Below are 24,581 nucleotides of genomic sequence, written 5' to 3'. Positions count from 1 at the left end.
ATCCTGGCGACAGACTGCGGGGTCAACCGCAATGCAGTCAGCGAGATGAAAAGTGGCTTGGCCCTCGGACAGAATGACTTGAAACGCTGTGCCAGTCGCTCCCATGCGCGCGACTACACAGGCAATAGCTGCAGAGCGAGGAGCCGGAGACAGCTTCCTGACGGGGCACGGATGCAGCTCCTAAAAATAACAACAAAACGATGTTGAGTTCCGCGTGCCAGGAGACGCTCAGCTAATATTTGAATGCAAATCAGATCGTTTTCCTGGAAAGTTACACCTTTTGGCTGCGCTAACGAGTATCATTAGGCGCTCGGCGGCGGAGGCTGGTTCGGCTGCAGTCCCTGGCACCGCAGCATCCGGCGAACGCTCATGCGGGCTGACGATTTATAGCCAAAGATGGTCTTTGTAAAAACTGTATGCAAAGACCTTGAGCTTGGAATGAAACTACAATGTGTTAGAAGCTGTAAAAAGCAGCCAGTATGTGGAGGACATATATCACAGTGGGCTCGGGCTGACTAACCCATAAACCTTACAATGACTTTGCTGATTATCTCCATCTGCCCCAGGTCCCGTTCAGGCCGCACTAAGTATTGTGACACTTCGCCAACTTTATGTCCACTTTTCTTTCTTCAGGAGCTGTTCTACTGGTTTAGCTCATATAGCGGAGTAAGTAAACAAGGACGCTGACTACTGTAAGTATCACTGCTTTACTTTGTTCTGCATTACACCAGGGAGAGCAGTCGCGAGGCAATTATAAAAAAGGAATTTCAATATACTGTTTATATATATATATATATATATATATATATATATATATATGCAGCTGCTCTAAAATATCTTTGTACTGCATGTCTCTCCTTAGTGAGGCAGTGGAGAGAAGCAGGGGGAAGTTATTTAGCTGGATAATTTTGCACAAGGTAATAGGAGGCGACAACTTGTCTGATGCCACCTCAGTGCAGAGTTTTGATCAGTGCCTGAGGTTTGGGACTTGTCTCAGTTGGAGTGTCTCTGCGTCCACTGGCTGTAAACCTTGTCAGATTATCATAAATGTCATTGGGTTTCATTATGGCACCATTAGCTGCAGCACAGGCAAAGCTGGCGCTGCAGACGGGGAGCGAGCCTTCAGGACTGACGGTCAGCGTGAAAAGGTGTACAGTAGCAGGATGACGAGGATGAGGCGGTAAACAGGGGGGACAGCGAGTCGTGAAATGGCTGAGGTGTGTTTGTGTGTGTGTGAGTGTTGTTAAAGTCAGTCTACATGTCACTAGCCTAGCGGATGTGCTGCATTTTGACGTGATCAACGTCAGTCCAAGCTCTGTTTAAAAAAAAAAGTTGAGATGTTAGAGTTAAAAGACGAAAACGTCGAACCAGCAACTGCCTCGAGAAGATATTGTAGCCTTTATCTGCTGAAAAGTTAGATTTCCCATAGGGGACCAAGACGGACATCTTAGAAGGAAAAAACTCTGGCTTCATGTCTGTCCAGAAAGTCCTATAATGCAAATATTGCTTCATCCTTGCTGTCAGTGTTGTTTACAGCCAAGTGTTTGAAGATAATAAGTGCTGCGTTAATTCCATGTTTTCAAGGCTGGTTTTCATTTGAAATCTGAACATACTGTAGGTTCACCAAATTTAGGGGATTAGTCCACGAAAATGTACTCGTGAATATGAAGGTGTAGTGGGGAATAACAACATCAACTCAAACCAAAGCAGAACTTATTTTACAGCTAATTATTGTCATGACCCTGGAAAGGATTAAAGGAGCAGAAACACTGCATGAATGAGTGATGTGATGTTCAGATCTTCTATTGAAAATTAACAATATGATGTTAATATTACACATCTAAGTCATGTTTAACTCAGACAGACATGCAATATATTAAAATCACAGCCACGTTGTGCATTACAGCTTGTCTAGCTTCAAAACACGCTGCAGCGCAGGAAGGGAGCATAACCATCACGTGTAGCTTAGTCCATTGATCTCCAGCACAATCAGGTTCCTGTTTGATCACCACGACAACAGAGCAAAGTATTTTGTGTCAGCAAAATACAGCGACGCGTCAGTCAAAGGCCTCCCACGGCCCGGGATGATTAACAGGCGTCAGGCAGACAATGACAGCCTGCCCTCGGTCTGCTTGGGCGTGACATCCAGGAGGTTCAGATGGTTTCGGTGCCGCTAATAGTTGGATTACGCGGTGCCTCGTTGCGTCATCGCCAACAAAACATCCTGTCGTCACAAAGAAAGATAAATGAGCGTGCTTGGCAGGAATCCTTCCATTCCAGGTATTCAGATCCACCTCTGAGATGCTGAGCTGCGTCCAGACCGGGTGAGGAATGCTGGTAGCAGTTTGTGGTTCTGCCTCGGGCGTCACCCGCCCCAGAACTCCTCTGCAGGGAGGGGGGCCGGGCGCACGCTGCGATTCGACCTCTCCCACGAGGCCAAGGAGCTGTAAACAAACAGGTTGGGCCGTTAACTGACATCCTGTGACACGGAGTCACTTTCTAGACGATGAGTCAGGTTGCACATAAATCTTCTAGGCATGCTGTCGATTATCTGGAAGACTGTGTGCCTGGAGTACAAATGTCATTAGATTTAATTCCACGCGATTATTATTTGATTTTTTTTTTATTATTATTATTTTAGCATATTTTCTAGTAAGCTGGTTATTGTTGGATGCTAATAGTTCTTCTGAAAGACAGATTCTGGACGGGACTATTGTGATCATGATCATGATTGTGATTCTTCTTTTTCTTCTTCTTCTGTATCTTTTTCTTCTTCTTCATATCCACTAGATTTGACAGTCTGACTCTAGAGCCTGCAGTATTTCTCTCATTCTTGGCTACCACCTCAGTCAAAAGAGAATCAGTCCGTATAATAGTTCATTCAATTCATTGTTGGTTTCTCCTCCTTTGTCATTTGAATGTAGCCTATCACTCGATTAATCCTTTAAATCGGCAACAACAGAATCGAAAACCGCCGCGAGGACTCATTCAACGGACACAATCGTAAACTGATGACAGACACCTGACACTAAATTAACAACACATGACATGTTTACACAGCTCTCTTCATTAGGGAGCGAGTCTGCAGAGTCGCTTCAGCGTCAACTTAAATCTTCAAGGCTGCAAATGGAATAACTCATTATTGTTGTCAACGCGTCGCTTCTTCATCGCAGCTCCTTCGCCGTCTCTATATTAGAAGCTTTTGTGTGTTTTGAATTTAAAAAAAAATCCACCTCCTAAATTAGATTAGATGAAACTTTAATTATCCCTGTGGGGGAACTGGGTTATTGCTGCAGCAGGGAATAGACACAGATAATAATAGATCAAAAAAGGTGTATTCAAGTAGAGGCTACAAATGCATTGACCAAAACCAAGGCACTGATTATTAGTGGATATCCAAATACAAATGCAGCGTTTCTCTGGAACAAGATGTGCAAATTTGCAACTGACTTGCTTCTCATCATACTGACAGATAAAGGTTTTTCTTACATAACATCCTGGGAGGAAGAAGTAAATCACCATAGACGTACAAAAGTGACTGATGAATTGACGCACAATCAGCACATGGTAATACCGATATGGCCCAACTCATTTTCCGTGACGTTCCAAACTGCGTGTGCACGCGTGTTAGAGACGATCCATCAATTTAATTCATCAAGGTGAACAAGTTTCTCTCCGGTGACAGGCGATCCGGCCTTAAGCCCCCACTTGGTGACTGTAGAGAGTCCCAGATAACGCTGTGAATAATTTATGAAACAGTGTCAGTGCTTCTTCATAATGACTTCAAATGGACATCAGCCAAGCGTTAAATGACAGGGATTAATCTACTTTAGAAATAATAGTCCTAATGGAATATCGAATCCTCTGGGACGCCGCCCGACTTGGGAGCCGACTGTGACACATTGCCTGCGCCATCCGAGTGCGGTGACCCCGAAACGCGCTATTAAAAAGTTCACTGCTTTTGTTCTGGCTTCGCTGCAGCAGTGGTTTTTGCTTTAAAGGAACGGGGACTAATTGTATTGATTTCAAAACTGCCCAGGGATTTCCTTACAAATGCAAAGACGTGTGATGCCAAGATAAACAGTTTAGCCCCAAGGAAACACCTACAGGAAGTGAAGTTTAATGCTAGGAGCAAACACATCGATGCTCCTACTACCTACTTGTCTTTGAATGCATCATTACCGGTGTTCATGTGGACGATTATTAAACGATGTACAGAAACAAAACACAAAATGGAATGTTTGACTTAACGTCCCTCGTCCATACTTGGATAAACTTGTTGGATGTTTGGTGAGGAGTCAGCTAAAACAAGTGCATGTCGTACAAATAGACTGTGCAATAAGCAGATTGTTCAGGCTAAGAATAGAGCTCTGTCTCCCTGTTCCTTCCTGATACATAAAAATTTAATTAGCTTTGCAGAATATGTGTTCCCCAGTCGGGCAACGCGAGGCAAGCTGGGGGACAGAAGCGTCACATCTGCAGCCGGCGTGCATTCAATTGTAGGGCGAATTCAGCCGCATGTGCCACTGTAAATACATCACATATAGCTCATTTATCCACGAGCTCGCCTTTATGAAATTGACTACGAGGCCACAGTGGGAACAAAAACATTCCGATTCAGCACGCGACCCGCCTCCCTGCAGGTTCGCTGCGACTCCCTCATTTAATGGTCATATTCATTTAGAGTGTCATAATGAAACCCTTCTGATAAACTTTTTTTTTTCCATCCTCCTCCGTCTGCATGCTAATGTAAATATGATCCCGCGTACTGGAGCCGATCCAGTTGAATAATTGGATTGCGCAAGTCTCACACGTGTGATTGAAATTGCACAGTGAACCCCGGAGTGGAATTTCATCAGAAGCTGCAGCCCATTCATCCGAAATCTTGCTCAGTGATGCAAATACTCGATCATTTAAACTCATTTATGCTGGCTGTAGGGTTTGAAATCCAGACGCGCGCACGCATCTAAAAAAAAAGGGAGGAATTCCGTAGATCGCATTCATTCGTTGCTCAAATGGATGTGTTGCTTTGGGCTGTGTGAAATCGGTGACATTTTACATCGTCTGTCGCTCATTCATGCCTCAGCTTTCGAATGATGCGAAATGAGAAAAATGATGCTATGAAGTTCAAAGGGGTATATTTAAGAGGGCGCCTGCTACAGCTTGGGTGAAACAAACCTCCTGCTTCATATGGCGCCAGATGATGATGGTTACTGCGTCCACACACTGCCTCGCTTTGCACCCGTCCCTCCTCGTTGGTTACGGTGCCTTCAGGAGATTAATGGAGAATTGGACGTCACGTCTGTGGGATTGGAGCGCGTAGTATTGATCAGGTTTGCTGGTTTCATTTTGGATTTCAAAATGCTTTATGCAAATAAGGCTAATAAATCTTCTTTTAACCATCTGATCCACTCTATTTTCGCAAACAGGTCCAGATTTGTGTTTATTTCCCAATAACAGCGGCTGCGGCGTGTAAATGGCCGAGCTGCGGACGTCTGGCTGGTTTCTGGCTAAACACCGCCCTTCTTAATTCACCTCCACACGTCGCACATCATGCGCACAACGAAAGCAACACAGCAGCCCGAGACTCCAGCTTGTGGAGTAATTAGGCTGCCACTCAGAGTTCTTTCTGCCTTTTCAGTCGCCAACAGGTGATCGCAGCCGACTGAGTCGCAGTTATTTAAAGCTCGGAGCACAGACGCCGTCGCCCCCTTGAAGAAAGAACGACGAGGGAGAAGACGTGCGACGGCTAATTACATGATTGTGATGCGAGGTGGAAGAAACATTCTGTATTGAGTGATGTAAAAAGAGAGTATTTATATTATCTTCACGCCTTGTGCTTATCCAACAATATCAGTTCTGAGGAACCAGAGCTGAAAATGACAGACAGAACATTTGCTTCCTTGAAACAAAGCGCGGCACTGAGGCAAATTCTCTTTGTATTGTACTGTAGAGGAATGATTCAGCAATACACACACTCACACACACAAACACACACAATATTAACACGCACTGAGCTGCTGATGACATTTAAAGATGCATTGAGCATGTACCTGCTGGACCTGTTGTGCTTGGTCGACTCTCAATGAACGTACCACAATGATGAGCTCACGACTTCAAAAGCCTGGACGATAAGGGACGAAAAATATATATATATATATATATATTTTTCGTTATGACCATTGTGCAGAAAACTTTCCCCATCTGATAAGCTACATGATTAGCGATCTGTCCGTTCAGTAGCAGAATAGATGAAAAGCCTCACTTTGGGGAGCTGAAAAGGAGCCAGCCTGCGCCGTGGTGAGCTCGTAGCTGCAGAGATCACTGAGATAGCGAGCGGCAGCCGCTCCTCGCTGGGCTCTCATGTCATGGGGTTTTTGTTGTTTTTTTTTCCACGCCTAGTGATTTATGCTGCAGGTTTTATCTCATTTTTTCCTTTTTTTTAATATCGTTTTTTTTCCACTTTCGCATGTAGACTATTAAACAGATACGTCGGCGTCCACCACAGTCCTTCCTGACCCGCAGCTTTCCTTTCCTCGGCAGAAAAAACACTTTGAGAAAACATTCTTGTCTGCATCAGCACATCAAGCGCTCTCCTGCGGGGCTTGTCAGACAGCCGTCACAAACTGTGAGCATGACTGGCACCCCGGTGACCCCGCTGTAGCTCCGGCGCAGGCACACAAACATACATATTCCTTGACTGAGGTTCACCAGCGCGCGGAGCGCTCGGGTCCAGCCCGCGTGACTCGTAACTCGACTGAACCTCGGAGCTGATGCGCGCCGGGCTCCGTGGCGTGCCATCTGATTGCTATGGAGAGCTGCCAGCAGTGTTTGCGCGGGAGAGCGGCGGTTGTGACACTCCACAGCGCAGAGCAACACAAAAGGGGAGACGTGAACGCACGCCTCCCCGTCTTTTCACTCAGTCTCTGTGGGAGAGGGAGGGAAGCCGCTCGGACGGCGGGTTTGGTGTCAGAGCGCACCGATAAAAAGGGGGCATCACTGATCGGCGGCGACGGAGGCCGACGTGGGTGTTAAGTTCCATGGAGTGAGGTCAGGGTTATCGTGGACGTGAAGGAACAAGCCCCGCTTGGGTTGGTTTGACGTGCCGGCGCTGATGGAAATCAGAATCTGAACAAAAACAAAAATCAAAGCTTATCATGTTCTCCAGCAGCTGGGTGGTCTGGCTTTGTGTTGCATGTGTATCCACACCATTACGCTGTACCTACGGCAGGAGGCCCAGGACAGCGTTGATTTACTGGGTCTCATTTCGAATTCTGCTACTCGCTGACTAGACAAACACAGCGTAGTAAAACTCCCCACGCTTTACCTGTGGGTTGTTATAGTTGCAGCTGCTGCACCAATGAATTATTAAATACGGCCGTTAAAGATTTCCTTTTTAGGTAACACCACCTTTTTTGTTTTAATCCGATTGTTTTTAAAAATGTTAAACGAAGCCTAGTGATCCACCCTGAGGCGCCCTGTGGCATTTGGAGCGTTCGAACAGACGCCAAAAGTCTCGATGGCGTCGCCCCTCGGCTCGGCCGTCGAGCGAATGGCCGCCGGCGCGCTGCCGACACGCGGAGCCGAGCCCGTCCTCCTGACGAATAGCAAACTGCAGAGACAGGAGGTTATTCAAATCGCGCGGAGGGTCGCTTGTCAGCAGCTGCTGACAAGTAAAGAATGAAGAGAGAAGGCAACAGATAAAGACAGACAAACCTGGCTGGCTGCGCCCATTGTTCAGGCTGCCAGTGCCCGACAGATAGCGTCACGCATTAAGCATCGTCACGTTCTGCACGCGCGCCTTTGGAGGAGCAATCGCCGTGCCAACGCCTGTAGCCTTTAATGCATTTTGATTGGATTCGTATCTTTTGAAGCTGACACTAGCATCCATTTTAGGAGACAATCAGCTGAAACCATTTCGGGTGTAGTAGTATTCTCAGTCTAAGAATAATATCTTGAATAGAAACTCTGCATAACTTCTATTTCAGATCCTACAGCTGTTGGCAGCGCATCACTTCAAATCCACTCGAATGGGTTTGAAGCTTCATAACACTTCATTTGGCGGAAGTGATTGAAAGTGGGGAAAAACTCACCACTTGGGACAACACACTGAACATCACAGTGTGTTCATTGCTGCATAATAACTGGTTCCTGCTGAAAATTACAGTATGTAGAATATGTCCAGAAATTATCAATAAAACCCAAACAACCTTTTTTACTGTTAATCCGAAGCCTCGTCTTTTTGTAATTTTTTTTTTTAAAAACACTTTGCAGAGAACAAATCAGCAAGCCGGGACCCGAAGGTCCCGTTGAAAGGCCATAGATACGTGGATTTATTGGCGCCAACCAGACGCATCGAGCAGCGGCGCACACTGTGTCCCCGACACGGTGATCCGAACAAGCGGCCCGTTACAGTGATGCTAATTTGAAATCAAGGCGGCCGTCGGTGAGGACGCGCTCCTCCGACTCCGCCGGCCGCGGCGCCGGCACATTGTCGTGCAGATGAGTGTTCAGAGCGCGCTTCAAACGGGGACAGGGTAAACTTCCTGATGCAGCATTTAGCCCCCGCAGCGAGACGGAACGCGCTTATCGCCGCGGCTGAGGTGGGAAGCAGCTGCTGGGGAAGAAAAAAAAAAAACACAACCCAGAGGAGAGCTGCCACTCAAGGAATAAAGGATGTTATACAAGCTAGTGAGATTTAAATGAGAGGAGATGTACTGCTGCAGCTCCGGCTTTCAGATTATGCATGGAAAGCATTAACCTGGCTTTTAGCTGCGCCACAATGGGGCCCTTAGCCTCTGTCAACCCACACACAGCTGAGTCCCGGTGACATCTACTGCTCCGCAAAACACACTCATAAACTACAGGCCAGGACGGCATACAACCGTGCACACATGTGCGCACTCAAGCAGACAAGATAATGATTCAGAAACGAGCGATAAAACCTTTTCCAAAAGCACTTTATTTAACTTTTATGACACGCGTTTGCCGTTTTGCTTCGATGACGCCGCACATTGTTGAGTAAAAAAAAAAGGGCGCTATTAATATTCATATGGATTCCTTTCTTATTGCTTGCATCTGTATCCGGGTTTAAAGCACGTCAGCCTTCTAAGACGCAGCACAGCGGACATCGGGAGAAGGCATGAAGTCAGTTGTTCTAATTCTCTCCGTGCGTATTTATTCCAGCAAGCTTGGCCTCGGGGACCCGATTTGTTCTCGCATCAAGCTTGGGTGGACGCAATCAGCGGCAGGAAAGCAGCCCAGCTGAACTTCTGGAGCAGCGCTGAGTGCGCAGCCTACGAGGGGTGAGAACTGACCCAAGCGTGTTTGACGGATCCGAATGGGGGACGCAGCCCGCTGCTCTTGTCAAGTCGCATAAAGGAATATTTCATGTGAATTCAACTTGGTCCTGGATAAACGATGTGTAAACTGTCATCTAAAGATTGTGACTTTCTATCGAGGGTCTTACTCTCTTTCTCTCTCTCTAGTAGCTCCATGTATGGTCACATCTTTTTGTCAGTCTATCACTCGACCACTCAGCTCCAGGCAGAAACAGTTACCAGCTACTCTATTGAACATATGTGGTACATTTATGGTCCCAAGAGGATGAAACCAGCTAATATCCACATTATAACAAACATCTGTTTTTGCCTAAAATTCATTTTAGATAAGTAAGGTCAAACTAGAATGGCTAAATAGTACCAGTGTTTATTGTGTTCAGTCATAGTGATGCATATCTACAGTTTAACTGCATTCAGATGTCATGGTCCCCAGAGGATTAATCCATATGACTTTTTAGCTATACGCACCGAAATTCTGATTAAATATGTAGAACATGTCGTCAAAAGCCATAACTCAGCTCTATTTAGTGTTTATTTCAATCTGCATGTGTAACCACTGGTTCGTAAACATCGCGCTGTACCTGGCTAACGTCAGCTTTTCTCATTGCGCTAACATGCTGATGTTGGCTAATTAGGCACCACGGTGGTTAATTAGCGCCTCACAAGGCGGGCACCGTTTGTGCGTCTCATTATTTGAGGATTATCTTAGACATATCTGTAAGCTGTACATATGTTTACAAGCAACATGCCTTGTGGCGTCTGGAGGCTCACGAACGTCGACCACCCCTCAGCAGGAGACACCGAAGCGTGCACGACTGTGGCAGCACAGGTACCCGGCCTCATTAGAAGGAGAACGCTCTGCATTCATCTGGCCCGCAACCCAGCTCGGGTTCGGCTACGATTGGAACTGACTCCAGCTAAAAGGTTCGGATGTTGCGGTTAGATCGCCATCATGAAGGCATGAAAATGAAGACCGCACGTCCGACAGGACCCATTTTGCAACCGTGCTCATGCTTTTCCTTTGTCTGTGATCAAGACATTTGGCTTTGCTCTCGCTTTTCCACTGCAAGTCATTTTATATTCCATTATATTGTATAACCCCCTCTTGCTCGACAGTCACCTGGCAACCATTAATATTTATTTGTCCCAGACACTGACATGCAATACATTTTTCAAATGGCCCTCACTGGCCATTCTGTGACATTTAAACACACACTGGCCCAATTACAGCCCTGTGCATAGCAATTATGCTCTAAGGCGCAACAGAAAGAGCTGCAGCAAGTGGCTAATTTACTTCCCATTTAACGTCTTTGATAAATGCATTCATTACACCCTTCTATCCAAAAACCAACGCCTCCTTACCTGTGTCACGCGTGTTACAAGAGATTAACTCAGCTGTTTAGCTGAAATTGCCTTATCGATTACCTCCTTTATTAAAGCCCCCTCCAAGTGGCTAAATTACCATATTCAAACGCGCAAGCTTGACTGAAAACAGCTCGTCGACGGCGTGATTATCTGTAGCAGTAACAATCCCAATCAAAATAGGATTTGCATGTGCGGCAGGGGAGCCATTGCAGCGATGCACAGCTGTGGCTGTTTCAATTAAGAGGAACCTGTTGTTACTCATACTTCACCCGGCAAACCGCTGATTTCCTGCCAGGATTCTTTCAGGAGCCTAATTGGCGATGACGTCAGAAGCTGAGATGATTTTCCGAGCCAGCGTGTACATTGTGGACTTTTAATACTGTGCAGTGCGACTGGGCCCTGTTAATATTCTGTTTTAAATTAAAAGTGAGACTACTGTATGTGAGGGTGAATAAATCTACATTTCTATCTCTAGCAAATGTTGAGGAAAAATATCCTCAGTCCTCAAATCAGATTAGTGGTAGAATTATTCCTGGTGTGTTATAACCAGTATAACCTGTATACTGGACTAGAGATAAACCTTTGCCCCTTCACAGCACCTCGCTGTGCTCTATGCGGTGCCAGTCTGGTGCAGGGGGTCCAGATCATCCTCCTTTAAGCTGCCTTGGGAGGCAGATTCAGGTGTTGGGGGGGTTTAAGCGCTCAGAGATAACACAAAGCTGGAGAACCGAGACCAAGAGCGAACTGCTACAATACAATGTGCATTTGTTTAAGGCAGAGAGGAGGAGAGAGTTGTACTGGATGCACATCATTTATGTTAAAGTCCAAATCAAATGTGTAAAATGAGCAGAAATTGGCTCATCCACCAATAATGCTCTTAATCTGGTGTAAATAAATATGCGTAGGCGTCATAAAGATGGTGGTTTAAAAAGCTTAAATTGTTCACAGTTCTTTTCTCCAGACAATAAAAGGCTTCGGGACTTGTTGCTTTGATTGAAAAACCCTGATTTCACCTTTAAATGAGTTGCTAATCACTCAAGTTGGCTTTTTTTTCCCCATCACAAAAAATGAGTCAGATTCTCGGCAGCAAACGATGGAACAAGGTTAATAGTTTTGTCTGATGTGTTTAATTGAGTTCCCTTTATCTAGTTTTAGGGCTGATTATGTTTTCAGTCATATTTATGCCAAAGCGGAGAGAATCCCAACGAGTTCCAGGCCCCACTGTATGTTTTGGATCGTTTCTCAATTTAACTCATCCCCAAAACTACAATCTTCTTAAGAAATCCCTGTTGTGCCTTTTTATGTTCAACATTTAGCCGGATCTAATCGCCCTCGCCTGTATCTGCTGCGTGTGCGCCGCGGTTCGATGAGGCAGCGGAGCGTTTTTGATCTGTGGCGCATCTGTGGTGCTTTAAGACGCCGGAGAGACAAATCCCAATCCTCAAAAGTACACAAATGCTCTACGAGTAATCAAATAATCAATTCTTCCAAACAGAGAAGGGGGCCGCTCTCCGAGCTCCGGCTTTTGTGCGGCGCCATTTCGCGCCGATGGGAGATTTAGAAAGCCCTTAACACTGGTTTAACCTTGGCCTATCTGGGGAGTTGTCAGCGTTTACTTGAAACGCTGCTATTTCTCTCCGACTCCTTGCTGATCAAGGCGAGGCCACCAGACGCAGATAGCTCATATGGAGCCGTGGTTTAAAGCCGGCGCCTTGATGTGGGGAGCTGTCAGCCAGCTGTCTTTGTTTTGCTGCTTTCTATAGAACATTGCTCAGCTCACAAATATATTTATATTTATGCTACACACACTGATGTTCCTGAGCACTACAGACTCTGCATAATGCGGCTCATCAGAGGCGAATGGTGAAATATGTGCTTACAGGACAAGTTTGAATCGCGTTGGAGCGGCGCAGCCACAGTTGATTCTGGTTAAGATGATGATGAATTGTTAGTGTTGATGATGAGACTTTCATTAAGCAGAAACTCAAGTTCACAGAAGCCTTCAGGGCGACAGAGTCTGTGGAATCGGGCGCACGGCGCCGCGCGGGCGGCTTTTATTCAGCTACAGCGACCTTGGTTCCGAGATTAAGGTCAGTCTCGGGCGGCGGAGGATGCTTTGGTAAACGCGATGATACCGGCGCTTTATGTGGACTCAGCCCACGAAAGATCTATTGTGTTTGCCACAGTGGCGGCTTCTCTCCAAGGTCACAGGATCCTATTGTTTTTTTTCAAGATCCATTAAAAACATCCCCCAAAGATGCGCCGGCGCCCTGACAAACATCATCCATCACTTTAAATAATACCTTTGTATACTTATCGTTACCAGAGCTGCGGCCAAAAGTCACTTTTAACTTGAAAGTGAAAACTGCGTCTCAATTTTATTTGGGAAGAAACACGGGGTTGTGAGTTATTGTTGGCCATTGGGACAAGTGCGATCCCGACGAGTGGCTGAGAATAGAAGCAAGCGGAGACAAATGTATACGCTGCTCCACTGCGCCGCCTTCATAAAGTTTTCATGGCAGAAAAATGTTCCTGGAATTCCTTTTTTCCGCGCAGGACGAACACGTTGCGTGTTCGAACATCGTTTTGGAACGTCACGTTCATTTCCCTAATTTCCTCTGGCACCGCGGCGCAGTCACAGATGTTTTTTCCCTTTTTTTTCCGTACAACAGCATGTGCGCGTCCCATTCATCTTCCAGGTGCTCCAGCGACTCCAGCTACACGGCTCCAGACCGCAGCCTCTTTGAAGCCTTTCTTAGTGGCCGTGCACGGCCTCCTCGCTCTGTGCCCGCTGAACCGCGGACATCTTCATTTATGCCGTGTCAGGGTTCATTTGCGCTCCTCTATTATTTACATCATCAAGGTGGTAGTCATGTATAGCCTTTTAGGATTAATTGATTCACCTTGAAGCGTTGCCAGAGGCTGGATGCCTGCAGGGGCTCTCGTTAGGAGAGATCCACATCAGCCGTCTTTCCTTTTTTTTTTTTTTTTTTTTTTTGACAAAGCCTGCCTCTCTTGCTGACTCCCACCCTCCTCCCCTGTTCCTCCTCACTGGCACATTACTGCATGCAGACAGTATGGAGAGCTAAAGTTTCCACTGCGCCCGTAGTGTTCTTAGCGCCTCTGGAACAGTGCAGTCCTCTTATGTAAGCATGTGATTGTGTGGGATATTATTAGCAATTACAGCAACAGTATGTCCCTATTTTATTATTTAAAAGAACATGCTCGTGTTCCTCACCAACCAGAGAGCTGCAGGGATGGAGCGATTAGCAGTATTGTAATGTATTGGAGTGGGACCCTTGGTTCTGTTGACATATTCCAGCCCCATCAGGGGTCAGAGGGGTCAAGCATGTGCCACTGCCAGGCTCCCGTGGGACAACAAGCTGCTTGTAACTGCTGTAACGCTGTGTGGGTCCCCAGCGTAGAACAATCATTAAATGTTTCCCTTCCTCGGGTGATATTGCAGGATGTTAAGCCTTCGAGCGATCTGTCATCAGCAAAACCCTGTCAAATATATATATATATATATATATATATGTTACAGCTTGTTGGCATTTTTTCTTTTCCGGTGTCGGATATTCTGAAAACTGCAGCGCTGCAGTAAAACTCCACGTTGGCCCAGTAAAGCCAGACCGCGCTTGCAAATGTGGAATTTATGGTCCCGGACCTGTGTGTGTTTGTGAGTTTGAATATGCTGAAAGTCACCGCTCCCACAGTACGTGCTGCCGTTTATATCTGCAGGTAATCGCGTGTGCGGCCGACCGCCACTATGCCTCTCCTTTAGTGAGACATTACAGCAAATCTCACAGCGGAGAACTGCAGAGTTGCGCTGATCCGTTTGGGTCTTCTGCCGCTTTTTTCCCCATGCGTCGGTTGCCAGAGAGCGAGTTTATGCAGCTCGGAGGTCGGGGAGCGTGGAACCCGGCCCGTCCGACACGGCGGCTGTTCTGTGCCATCGACTCCGACCGCCACCGTCATCATCATCATCTCAGGACCGCTTCACGGCCTCAAGCAAACGATATGACAAGGACAAACTGTAAACGGTGGACGCGTGAGGCGAAGCCGCTTGAGTGAATATCAAATGAGCGATATTATATCCCCCACCCCCACTTTCCTTGAAAGCATCCATTTATATGCGACTCTATCCACATCCAAGCGCGTCTCAGACAAACGCTGCCAATGCTGAGATAGCTTTGACCTTTAGCGCCTTTAGATGCAAATTGATTTCCACACAAAGAAGAACTCTCACTGTCGGATAATGTGATTTGCTCAACAGATTAGTGAAAACCCAGTGTTTGGCTGCTTCTCTTTCGGGGGGAAATTGATGATGAATAATGAAATTATTTTTACACAGCACTTCAAGACTCGTCCCGCTAATTCGTGCCTGTGCTCGTCTTTGTTCACTGACACTTACACGGCTACGAGTTTTTATTATGTATAAAACGTAACATGCTCTGTAAAATTAAGTAGACTTAGCTTGTCACTGTTGTTGTATTAAATCAATCTCTCTCATTCCATTTCCTTAAATGTACATAACTAACATAGCTTTTTTTCTGCTAAACATAAGAATTTTTGATGTTTTTAATCCACATCAAGTTGAATCTGATGATATAAATGGCTTCTGTATGAGGAAGCCCTGTGCTTTTTTTTATCCAACAGCAACCTTTTGACCCTGTTCATTCTAGTGGAACCATTAAGAACCACCAAGGCCTCGCTCCGCTTCACAACGGTGCGCACAAGAGCCAAGGCATCATTGTTGGTCTCTGGTCCCTTCACTACACACTCATCCAAGTCTCAGAGAAGCATTTACTGTAGACTGGGCCTGCTTTATGCTACATGCAAGCCAGATGTTCCACGACCACATACTGAGGGGGCAAATGTGACTTAAATGAGTTGTCAGATCTGAGGAGTACCACTGATGTAGTGGAAAAAAATCAGTAAGTGGCCCTAGACATGACAGATGCTATGTTTCCTGTGAAGCACAACATAGATTTCAGGGTTAAAATCAATGGTTCAGCCAAGTCAAAGCCAAGAACACGACATAATGGATCTAGTATAAGTTACTGTAAGAGGTGACTTATAATCAGGAGACCTGAACACTACTGTACATCCTGACAGGTAACTGAATCATCAATCTTTAATCTGTTATATAGTCAAGTCCCCAGTCTATGAGCCTGTTGACTCACTTCTATTGTAACAGACGTCCCCGAGCATCACTGTGAGATGACCGTGAGTCAGAGTCTCCAAAAATCCACCGGTAGAATAAAAATCCTGGAACATCCAGACATTTTGGGGCTGTGCTCCACATCCGTGTGTGCTTTAATTAAAGACGTCATCTGCTATGATGACGTTAGTCCTCCTCCTCCAGCTTCCCCTGGAAGCCGGTGCTGCAGCCAGACGTTCTGCACCGTAACGATGCATCGTGCCTCCGACCGTACCAGCTAGTTAATGCCAGTTAATTGCCTTCACCCCTCCATCCCATATGCGCCTCATTACCGGGCGAGAGCGACAACGATTTAGCCACTGGGAGCTGCAGTTCCAGACGGCGGCGCGACGCGACGCAGCCTCTGGCGGCCATATTGGAGGCCCTCAGCCTCTGGGCAGGAACAGCTGTGCCTGACAATTTATTGTGATTTAGAGCAATTTTGGGCCAAACGCGCTGCAGACGAAGCAGGATTTCGGCATCGGTAATCAATCAGCGCGCCGCGTTAGACGCCCTGACAGTAAAACAGCATTTTCGTCTCCATACGCGGCTTGTTTGTCTGTGGACGTATGTGTGCACGGCCTCTCATCCATATTGGCAGCGGGCGAGTTTTGTAGATTTCCCCTTCGGCGCCGCTCCTGCGTTCATCACCGATCGGCAGCGTTCTCTCTGTGCCGCACTAATCTCTGCTCCCCTCTGATGATGGAGGCAGCGGAGGCCTTTTGTTTAGTGCCGTTTTTTTTTTCCCGCGCACGCCTCCATCCGGCTCCGTGTTTACACCGCAGCTGCGTACAGTACAGTATTTTCCTTTTGTGCTATAGGAGGAGGAAAATTAATAACCCGAGTCACCCCTCAGCCCGCGGCGCGTCTGCGGTCGGAACGCAGCTTCAGCGCTTATCAGCCGAACGCCTGTGACGCCACGAACAAAAGCTGAGCGCACTGAACGCATTAGTCCCACACAAGCCACAATGCGCGAAGCAGAGTCCCCGTCGACCACCGTGACCCCCGTCCAGGAACGGTCTCGTAGCCACGTTTGCTAAAAACATTTGTAGTTCATTGTGAAAAAAGAGGCTTCTTAATCACAGTGTGAAAAGCCCCCGGGGGGACGCAAAGTAGATAACGGCCCCACGCTGAGGCATTGGGAGGAGTTTTTCTTCTGCTAAATGTTTCGGCGTGAATCATCCATTTGGCCGTCTTTTATTTCACTTTTATCATTACCTGTCCGAGCAGCGTCTTCCTGTCGCCTCCTCTCCTGCCGCCGGTAGCCGGCCGCCTTATCTCACGCGGCGCTGAATCACGCCCGCACTGTAACTGCCAGAATAGAGGACACACTTCACTTGGCTTATAGATATGATTCATGAAAGCAGGCAAAGTGCATTTTTTCCCAGCCTCTCGGTCCATTGAACCCCTCGGAGGGCGAGGCAAGAATTGCAGAATAATGATTGCTTTCGCTCTATAATTCGTTTTTTGCCGTATTCTTCTTCTTCTCTTTTTTTTTCTCTCTTCGCACAGATGCGAGCGCTTTCCTCGCAGGGCGACGGCGCTGTCATCTCCGAGGGGGTGTGCGCGTGGTCACTCACCAGTTTGATGAACATGAAAACCATATCAAACAAATGCCACAGCTGTCCAAGCTGCCAGATCCGCAGCCAGACGGACGCTCCGGGGACCGGGTTCTGTCGGCGCGTCACTCCGCTCCCGCGTTTAAAATGACTCGTGGGCTCGCGCGCTCATTATAGGCAAAATGTTATAGGCAATGTTGTACGACCAGAGCGGCGGTGGACCGGGTGCCTTGCTTATTGGCACCGTGACAGGAAGCCCACTGGCCGGTAGAAATGCTTTCCATTAAGTTTCTGACGATCCAAAAGCGGCTCGCGAGCCCATTCCATTTCCTGCAAAAAACCCGGGTCAAGCGCCGAAAACATTATATCCTACACTTTCCGCGATGCCGCGCGATAGCATCTTTTCATTAAACCCCTCCCTTTGCGATAAATATCTCTGTCGGTGCCCTCCCAGGATGTAACACCGGCTTCCCTTTGCTGATCAAGATAATGGGGAGATAACCCCGGCGATAGCGGCGTCACGCTGGATCTGGAAATCGGACAGGACGCGACAGGACACGGTGGCATCGCTACCTGGGGGGGGCTGTTTTCCAGCTCACCCTGCTATGGATCCGCAGCCATGTCGGCCTCTCATGTCAGACACAATGCACATTCCTGGCTTCACATTATTTCTCTAATCCACAGGTGGCGGCGTCCAATCCAGCCCCACACAGACGCTCCTTTGTTCTGGATCTCTGCAGTATTAGGATTTCAAAACCATACACTGGGCTATTTGGTGAAGAGGCAGAGTGTCACCCGAAACCTCCACTTCAGTGAAGGGTACAGTTACTACGGTGTCTAAGGAGCCACAGCACCACTCCACATTATTCCAAAACCACTAAAAGGCTCTGAAAGGCTCCGACAATGTGAAATCTAAATCAATTAAGCAAAAGGTTTGATAGGTGAGAAGCGTGACTTTGCCCTTTTCTCAGGCCGACAGTGGAGATTAAAGGTGGGGCGGGGTGAGCCGTGGATTTGTTACTGCACCAGGGGACACTTAATCATCGCGTTCATAATAGGAACCTCGTTTAGGCGCCCCGGGCGCTTTTTCGGGCTCCGTTGCCTTAGAACAATAATGCGTGAGCGAGGAGGCCGCGTCGGAAGGTGACATTTGGAGAAAAAGGTTGCCGCAATGCCACCGCAGACTTTGATGAATTATTTTTCATCAGCGCCGAGCACGCTCCGCACCTGTGCATGGGCCTAATGAAAGAAGAGAGGCCGGTGTCGTTAGCCAAACTTTGTGCCTGTGTGTGTGTGTGTGTGTGTGTGTGTGTGTGTGTGTGTGTGTGTGTGTGTGTGTGTGTGTGTGTGTGTGTGTGTGTGTGTGTGTGTGTGTGTGTGTGTGTGTGTGTGTGTGTGTGCGGGGATACATGCGTTCGAGCAGGTCGGTGTGCGTTCCAGCAACCCAAGGGATTCTGTGTTTGTCCTTTCGGCATCCTACAAATGAGGAGAACTTATTGAGTCAGCATGAGAAACAAAAGCGAAACACAAAATATGAGAGGGGAAAATAAACAACAAAGAGGATAGCCTTTAATCTCCTAATTCCTTTATTTTGAACTAATCCAATTATCCACGTGTGTGGAAATGGTGAGAGAACCTCTTCCCAGCGTTTAAGCACACAGTGTGTCGGAATATATATATAACACATTGTTGCTGTGACTACAAAAGCAGCTACTCGAGTCCTGAAATGTAAGAGAAAGCCAACAAGGCAAATCACTGTCTCCTGAAAGCTGTCAGAGCTTAAGGCATCTACCCATCAACGGGACTCCCGCTGTGTTCTCTGCTGCAGGTGTTTATTTTCTCGCCGCGCTCCTTTTTTTATTTTATTTCTTTTTTTTTTTCTTTTTTCATCCACGCGGCAGTCCCCCCTCGCAAACGATGCCTGTGTGTGTGCGCGGGCGCCTCATCGAGGCATTAAACGACAAGCTGGCGTCATCAAAAGCGGCGCGAGAGGCGGCGCGGCTGAATGTGCTGACGCCGTAGCAGGGGATGAGAGGATGAACGGGGGGGTGGTGACAGGAGTGCTTTTATGCCACGATTTTCCCCTGTTATCACAATGATTAGCATGATGGCACTGGACACGTGCAGCCGGTCAGGGAGGATTAGCTTCAGCCCGTTCCTGGTGACTAACCTTCGGAATCCTCCACACACGCGTGAGTTTGACCCAGGGGCCGTGATCCGCTCCACTGCTGCTGTTTGATTCTCTGTGGGTTTGTTCATCACAGCTGGCCCACTTTATCCACTGATGACAGAGCCGCTACTGTATTACTGTCTTATGTGCAAACACTCCCTTCTTGTGGCGGAGGCTAATTATGCCACGTTACCGTAACAGCTCCCGGCAGCAGAATGAGTGCGACTCCCTCATAGGTGGTTCGATGACGCAAGACGGTTATGAGATCGACTCCTACAGTCACCGTGACTCTGTGAGACCTTCCCTGACGAGCTACTTTAGCTCATCAAAACTCCCGCAGGGCCGTGACGGATGCGTGAATCCCTACATGACAACATGCTTACGTTCGCGCTGGCACAGACTCAAGCTTGTAATGATTGTTCCAAAAATGTCTGTGGGAAGCCTTTGAACTGCATGCTCAATGCGATGACCGAATTAGTCCTCTGGTCCCCTAGCAACCGAGCAGCAGGGAGGGAGCGGGTGTGCAGATGCTGGGAAGTGGAAGTTCACTACACATCAGTTTCTGGGATGCTGATTCCTTTTGTCCAATCTTCTTACAAGTCCTATACATAACATATTCACTAGATATTTCTTTAAAATATGCATAGGCCGGGTGCTTAAAACAACCAAAGGGATATTAATTATGGATAATGGCCCCCTCTTGTTCCGTCCGGTGTCTCCCAGACAGTTGTCAGCAGCGTGTTGGCATAATAGGGTTTCTTTTTTCTGTTGTTCTTCTTTTTTTTCCTGCAAAAGCTTAGAGGAGCAGCAGGAGGATTGGGCAACAACATGGGAGTTAAACTTTTAAATAAATGAAAGTTTTTTTTTTTTTTTTCATTCAGCGTGTGGCTAAATGTTGATCAAATGGATGAAAATAAAAACGCCACTTTGAGTCCTCGTCCCGCTGCGGTGACAAAAAGCTTTTCTCTGTCAGCTGCTCGTCTCTGCCGGAGACGGGGTTTGCTTTATATTAAATCTCACCCGCCAGTCCCTCGCCGCGGTCACGGTACGCGTGTTTCAGCGTCAGCAAAAAAAAAAAAAGAAAAAAAAGGGAAAAAAAACAGCTGACAGAAAACAAATATATTAAAATACAGCAGCGCCAAGCGATTGCTGAGTCACCCAGCAGTTATTGAACATTCCAAGCTCTTGTCATTTAAATTGAGTAATTAGCTGATGCGTTCACATTACCCGAGCTGAATATGCACTTCGCTTGACATCATCTGTTTTCATATACATGTACTGTTTGTTCCCAAGCTAGAACAACTGGAAGCCAGTTATAATTCAGTGAAATCACCAATTTGTCAAGTGGAAAGTGCTCCTGCTTACAATTTAACGAATAAATAATACGGCCACCAAAAATTGGAATATTGGCTATTGGCCATCCGTCCATTAGTTTCCCTTGTAAAGGTCACAGTGGCGCTGGAGCCAATCCCAGCCTTCACTGGGCGAGGGTACGGGGACATCCTGGACAGGCTGCCAGCACATCACAGAGACACACAATCACTGACCGACCACTGAGAAACAACTTGACTGTGGTCAGTGGGAGGAAACGGGGGATCCTGGAGAAAAAACAGGCAATCATGAGCGGAACACGGGCAAATCTGCCCTGGAGGCACCTGGTTGGCCTGCGGTTTGACCCTGATGGCTTAAGACCACGCCAATAATAAATACTCCAACGGAACAGGAGCTTCACAGGCAGAATAAGAACAGAGGATGAAACAAAGGGCAGGACACTGGGCACTGAATACGCCTGAATGAGTGGTCGGCGGAGATTCTCCGTCATCCAGGTGAAGTTGTCTGAAGGTTGAGTCGTGTCAGCTGGTTTTCATTTTTTCCAGTAGAAACGTCTGTCTGAGGAACGTTGCCTGAAGGCCACACATTCATCCTCCAGTGATGATCTCTTCCCACCTGTAAGCAGTATGTGAACAAAGGACTGGGGGTGGTGAGTAGGTGTGAACCCTCAACTACTCGGCACCTCCTCCACCGCTACAGGGTCGCTGGGAGTGTCCTTTCTGTTGGACTGGATCTTCTTGGAAAGGCCGGATGATGAATGGGGGACAGATTGTGTCTGAGTCCTTCTCCTCTGTTGAGGGAGGGTGCGTTAATTTGTACATGTAACTTCCCTCACCCCTCTCTCTAACCACTTGTCTGTCCAGAATGTCAACATCGTCGCTTTCAAACGAGTGGCCTTTTTCATTGGAATCCAGTTGCGGTGACGCAACCGTCAGACACTTGAAAGCCAATGAGGTGACGGTTACTCATGGTTAGAAGCAACTAATCTAAGATACTGTGTGTATGAGACAAAGAGGGACACTCGGCGATGACCAAACACTAAACTTACTTTGTGTTTCCCCGACAGAATCTTAAGCTCTGAACCTCAGAAACATAATCGCATGCATATCCTCTCATTATCCCCGTGTTTCTTGGCACGGCAGTGGTTAAACTGATTACACTGATCTGGTTTAATCAAGTGAAAACGAGACGGAATATAGTCAAACATGCATTTACGACGTGGAGCCTGCTAATTAAGTGGCGCAAGAGGCACCAAGGACAGAACTGTGCTGCTGTTCAGCAACAATCTTTAGTTGTGTGAAGTTTGGTGAATGAAACTTAACTTGTTATTTAGAACCATTGCAGTCTATGATCTGGGTGGAATTTTTAGTTCCTTACTCTGGCTCAAAGGCACAAGAAAGTACTTTACTGCCCCATCTTGCACGGCGGAGCAGATCTACAGTTTAAGAACCTTTCGCCCCACAGACATCCTCTTCTTAAAACAAGGTAACTGTGCTCGTTCATCATCTGTGCTGACTGGGAGGAAACCTTCCACCGGCCCACTGGTCTGTGTGTGTGTGTGTGTGTGTGTGTGTGTGTGTGTGTGTGTGTGTGTGTGTGCGTGCGTGCGTGCGTGTGTGCGCGTGTGTGTAGCTGCGCTTACTGTACATGTACATGTGGTTAAAGGAGGAGAAAAGCCAACAAAGAGAGACGGGTGAAGGAAGCAACGAGGGGAGGAAGTTGGGAGGGATGCGTGGAGGATGGAGGGATGGAGCGGTGGATGGAAACATGAGAGGAAAGGAAGGGCAAAAAATGGCATTAAGGGCTTAGCCTGGAAAGCCCCGTATTCCACATCGCTGAAGAACACTTACCGACAACTTGACCCCGAGTCATGTTTATATGGAAGCTCGTAAAGCCGTGCCAGAGAAGGCCTGTACTTGGTCACGTCCACGCTCCCCTTCCCATTAGACGACGGCTGGGCCGTAAACGCTCCAATGCTTCATTTACTGTAGCTCGGATTAGTGTTTTAAGGGCGCCTACGTACACAGCGTTGGACTGTAAATAGCGCCAGAAAAAGATTTTTTTAAAACGGGGCTAAACTCTGATTTGTCAGCAAACAGAAGCATCAAATGTGATTTTTCCATTTAAAAATAAATATAGAAAGTCACAGAAGACAGAAGCAGGATCGCCTCATTGTCACGCTGAGACGTTCAGCTCGGAGTGAGTGATCTTATAAGCTATTATTCAACACTCGGCGCGCTATAAATAGTTATTACTTGTCATGTCCGGGATTTGATACTAAACCCCTCGAGATCAGGCTGTGAAGGCTGACAGGGAATCTGAATAAAGCTCGGAGAGGCGTTTTCAATAACACCCCTTCAAACAGCGGCTCCTGTTCGGGAATGTTTTGTTCTTTATTTGTTCGCCTTTTGATTCCTGCCACGGCTCATGCGGCTGACGCGCGGCCGCGCGCGTCGTTTCCCCGCACTCGCACCCGCGTCGTGTCAGTCGGAGGTGAGCGGCGTGGATAATCACGCGGATCACGAGGCGGGAGCAGAACAGTTCCCGCTCGCTGGGACCAGCGCTTCATTTATTTATTCATGTATTATTTGATTCTCTCCATGAGTGCGTGTTTTCCCAGCCGGCGGGCCGCTCCGGACTGCACGCGCGCTGCGGGGAGACGACGGGATTACTCACGTCCAGGCGGAACGTGCGCACACGCACACGTTGCGGAGACACGCGTGTTCCTGTCTGTCATCTCCCCTGTCGGCGATTTCCCCTCGTTTGATACGTCAGCGGCCGCCGAGCGCGCGCCTCATGAGTGGCTGATGCGCCAAAGTGCGCGTCTTCGCGTTCGTCGCCGCTGCGGCAATCACGACAAGCGCCCCGGTGATTGCGTCCTGCCACTTCCATCACGCCTAAGTATCGTTTATGAGGAGTAAAATTAAAAAACAGCCCCGGGGGTCAGTTGTGATGTTGCATAAATATCGGGCTCTGATGAGCTCCAGTGCGTGTTTTCTTCCCAAGAGGCTTATTACGTGACTGTTTGCTAAAGCTTTCAGCTCAACAGGATCCACCACGGAAGTACAATATGCAACTTTAAAGGTATTAACGGGGAGAACTGGGACAAATTCACCGGGTCACAGCAGCATTTGACACAGTAGCACCTGGTCTCAGCCAAAGGATTAAAACTGTTCATCTTTAATAATTGTCACCCTGTTACAAATACACTGTGGGCCTGTTTCTCATTCATAATTCTGCCCTTAAAGCTCACGGAAAAGGAAGACGCGGAACTTTTCAATCGGATGCCTCCTTATTATGTGTCACTGCACTATAAGCGGCTTGTAATTGGACGTGTTGCGTCAGCGCCGCTCTCCAGAACAGTCTGGCGAGACTGGTTGAACCTGAGGGGCAGGCTAAGTGGTTTCACGAGGCCAAGAAGCAGGAGGAGAAGCAGGGCTTTAACGGAAGCGCCCGCGTGGAGGCGCGCGTCCACGCCGCCGTCGCCAGTTAAGCCGTTCGGGAGCGGCGCGGCCTCGTTTCGCCTCGACCCGATTTGCCTCGTGAAGCGTTTCCGTCTCGCGCGAAAGCAGGAAATGTCTTAAAGATGAACGATGATGAATACATGAAGG

At 47.5% G+C, this 24,581-nt stretch overlaps 1 long non-coding RNA gene across 1 annotated transcript; it reads right to left on the bottom strand.

Annotated features, from left to right (window-relative positions):
- Positions 1 to 1,507: 1,507 nt before the first annotated feature.
- On the bottom strand, positions 1,508 to 17,482 carry LOC129603811 (uncharacterized). Its single transcript, XR_008694033.1, has 3 exons — positions 17,128 to 17,482; positions 2,295 to 2,444; positions 1,508 to 2,224 (listed from the first exon to the last, which is right to left on the bottom strand). It is a non-coding gene; the product is annotated as an uncharacterized LOC129603811 (long non-coding RNA).
- Positions 17,483 to 24,581: the final 7,099 nt, after the last annotated feature.

Source organism: Betta splendens, chromosome 2, assembly GCF_900634795.4.
Source record: "Betta splendens chromosome 2, fBetSpl5.4, whole genome shotgun sequence".
NCBI lineage: Eukaryota > Metazoa > Chordata > Actinopteri > Anabantiformes > Osphronemidae > Betta > Betta splendens.
The sequence above is the reverse complement of the archived record's forward strand: the minus strand, read 5'-3'. Positions and strand labels throughout refer to the sequence as shown.